Source organism: Triticum urartu, unplaced genomic scaffold (genome assembly GCF_056163025.1).
Source record: "Triticum urartu cultivar PI428250 unplaced genomic scaffold, HENAU_Tu73 scaffold2, whole genome shotgun sequence".
NCBI lineage: Eukaryota > Viridiplantae > Streptophyta > Magnoliopsida > Poales > Poaceae > Triticum > Triticum urartu.
In genome coordinates, this window is record NW_028260368.1 from 3,703,598 (window position 1) to 3,707,433 (window position 3,836).

Here is a 3,836-nt window from a genome sequence, read left to right on the forward strand (position 1 = left end):
TCGTGGTCTTCTAGACTCTACCAAGAGTCTGGACGAATTTGTTGTTTCATCCAAATGTGTAAAAGATCATAGTCGCACTTAAAAGCCGAGTACTCTACCATTGAGTTAGCAACCCAGATAAAAAAAGGATCTTAGATACGATCGAAATCCAAAAATCAATGGAATTACACCGCGCGCTTCTGTCAAAACATTGAACTAGCAAGACATCAAAAGATTTTTTTTATCGACCATGAAAAAACACTCAAATGCCAAAACGAACAGGTCCGGTGAAATTCCACTAAAGTAAAGTTAAAAAAAGAGCGACCCTAATCACGATGGCCAAATTCTCCTTATTTTTAGCGATTTTTATTAACAAAAAATATATATTATAAAAAATATATATTATATTGTATGAGAATACATGCAAGAGGAACACCCTTATCATTTGAGCGAAGTGTAGGCGGAAAAATTGAATATGGAGTGAGGATAAAGAGACCCATCTATCTACAAATTCTATTTGTTCAATAGACCTTTGTCAATGGAAATACAATGGTAAGAAAACAAATTAGATAGAAAAAGTAAATAAAATAGGGGCTTATGTTGGATTGGCACGATATAATATAAATCCAAATAGGATTAAAAAAGAGGTAAATTGTGTCTAAATAATTAGACAACTAGGAATACTAATAATCTTCTCCTATCCTATTTTTGATTCATTTAGTTCTTCAATTAACTCAAAGTTCTTTCTTTTTCTTTAAAGAATTCTGCCTTCCTTAAAATATCATAAACAGTTCTTGTTGGTTGAGCACCCTTTTCAAGGAAATAGAGAATAGCTGGAACATTTAAACAAGTTTGATTCTTTATCGGATCATAAAAACCTACTTTTTGAAGATCTCTTCCTTCTCTTCGAGATCGAACATCAATTGCAACGATTCGATAGACAGCTTATTGGGATAGATGTAGATAAACAACGCCCCCCCCTAGAAACGTATATGAGGTTTTCTCCTCATACGGCTCGAGAAAATGATTCGAATTTCTGTCGATAATAATAGAAATTAGACTATGACGTGCATTAATTTCCTTACAGAAAAAACAAATTTCATTTATACTCATGACTCAAGTGGGCTAATTTTGCCTGACAAACTTCGAAGGCAAAATCCTTCCAAAATTTTTGAGTCGTCTTTAAACTCTTTTCTTTGTCTCATTTCGAACGAATTGACTTTTATTCCTTATTCTAATCCAACTCTGTTGTTGAGACAATTGAAAATTGTGTTTACTTGTTCTGGAATCCTTTATCTTTGATTTGTGAAATCCTTGGGTTTAGACATTACTTCGGGAATTCCTATTTTTTTCTTTCAAAAGAGTAGCAACATACCCTTTTTTCTTATTTCCTTCGATAAAGCATTTATCTCTTCTATAGAAATCTAATAAGAGGGATTGATTCTGATATACTTTTATTGGACTTTCTTCTTATTTTAACCTTTCGATTTATTTCTATATTAAGGATAGACTGACAAAGTTGGCCTAATTTATTAGTTTTCACTAACCCTAGATTCTTTCCCTTGATAAAAAAAATTCTGTCCTCTCGAGCTCCATCGTGTACTATGTTACTTAAACCCAGCGCAAATTTGGTTCGGAACGAATAGAACAGGCTATGTCGAGCCAAGAGCATTTTCATTACTATGGAAAATGATGGATAGCAAAATCCACAATCGATCATGTCCTTCAAGTCGCACGTTGCTTTCTACCACATCGTTTTAAACGAAGTTTTACCATAACAAACATTCCTCTTTTCATTGCAAAGTGGTATAGAGAATTGATCCAATATGGATGGAATCATGAATAGTCATTGGTTTAGTTTTTTTATACTAATTAAAACTTGCTATCTATGGAGCAATATGGATAAAAGAAAGTAAGTATTTATCCGGGAAGCCTCCGCCAAGATCCAATTTATTTAAACCCATATTAAAATTCTATCATATGAATGAAACATAGTTTGAAAAAGACGACTAAACAAGTTTGCTTAAAACTTATTTATTCTTAAATTTCCACCCTCAACGGATGGCTCGAGATGATCAATCTTGAAGTGAGAAAAGAAGGATTGACTCTTCCTCAATAAATAAACTATCAACCTCCAAAAAAGTTTAATTAATTTAATTACTAGAATTAGAATTCTAGTAGTAATATATTTTTTCAGTACCAAAAACAATTAACTATAATAACTAAATAAACTATTCCAATGAAAAGATTGAAAGTTTTTGGTAGTTATAGAATTCTCGTACTTCTTCAACTCGAATACCAAAAGGAAGAAAAAAATATGACTAAGTGATTTTATAGTAGAGGCATATCCTGAATGTGCTTGATAGATCCCATTTTTTCATGAAAATAAAGATAGTCAATTTGACTGGACTTAAGACTTTATTATGTTTTCTGAGAAAGAATAAGATATCATTATTCTCTTTAATAAACTTTTGTCTCGTACGGAATACTATATGATTTCACCGTTTGTTTCATCAGAAACAATCTGGGACGGAAGGATTCGAACCTCCGAGTAACGGGACCAAAACCCGCTGCCTTACCACTTGGCCACGCCCCATTTCGGGTTTTATGCGACACTAATAAACACTAGTATGTTTATTTGTTATTCGTCAATACCATTTCAATTACATAAAAAAGGAGGGATATTCTCTTGCTAGTATTCTACACATGCGGATAATATAGAATCAAAAAAATGCATTGATCATTACATGGAATTCTATTAAGATATTATATGAAAGTCGAATTTATTCCACTCTCATTTGAGAGTGCGAATACAAGGAGGTATTTTGTGTTTGGGAAAGTCCGAAGAAAAAAGATTTTGAATCTGCCTTTTCCTTCTTTCCCTTAAAAAAATAACTCAAGAAAAATCCAATTATTTACTCTACAAGAATGAAATGCTTGTTATGCCTAATATACTTAGTTTAACCTGTATCTGTTTTAATTCTGTTCTTTATCCTACTAGTTTTTTCTTTGCCAAATTACCCGAAGCTTATGCTATTTTCAATCCAATCGTGGATATTATGCCTGTTATACCTCTATTCTTTTTTCTATTAGCCTTTGTTTGGCAAGCTGCTGTAAGTTTTCGATGAAATCTTTAGTACTCTGTATGCCAAATTGAATGATGTGTTCATTCCAAAAAAATTTTAAAATGGGTAAAAGCCGAGAAGTTTTATATTTTTATATTATGAACCTTCGATTCTAAAATTTAAATTCTTCTACATTGAATGGGGTAGCTACAGCAATAAATTTGGATCAGCCTTTCTACTCCCCTGCACCTAGGTTGAGCAGGTACCTAAAGGTACCTACACAATACCTAACCACCTAACCCTATTTTTGCTATTGATAAGAGTGCTTATTATAAAAGAATTCTTGCAATTTTTTTCAAGAATTCTTTTTTGCATTTTTAGGTATAAAAAAAAACCATCCTAGTGGATCCGTGTGGTAAGGAAAAACTGGTAATCTATTCCTTAAAAAAAAATCTTGGAGATTATGTAATGCTTACTCTCAAACTTTTTGTTTATACAGTAGTGATATTCTTTGTTTCACTCTTTATCTTTGGATTCTTATCTAATGACCCAGGACGGAATCCTGGACGCGAGGAGTAAAAATTCAGTTTTTTTTTTTCTTATTGGATTTGTTTCGTACATTTATCTATGAGAAAATCCGGGGGTCAGAATTCTTTCCAATTCGAAAGTCCCAAATGATCCAAGGGAGCGGAAAGAGAGGGATTCGAACCCTCGGTACAAAAAAATTGTACAACGGATTAGCAATCCGCCGCTTTAGTCCACTCAGCCATCTCTCCACGTTCCAAAGCGAAA

General features: G+C 32.8%; 1 non-coding gene across 1 annotated transcript; it reads right to left on the bottom strand.

The window, feature by feature from the left end:
* Positions 1–3,732: 3,732 nt before the first annotated feature.
* TRNAS-GCU (transfer RNA serine (anticodon GCU)) lies at positions 3,733–3,820 on the bottom strand. The gene has a single exon. It is a non-coding gene; the product is annotated as a tRNA-Ser (tRNA).
* Between the last annotated feature and the right edge of the window lie 16 nt (positions 3,821–3,836).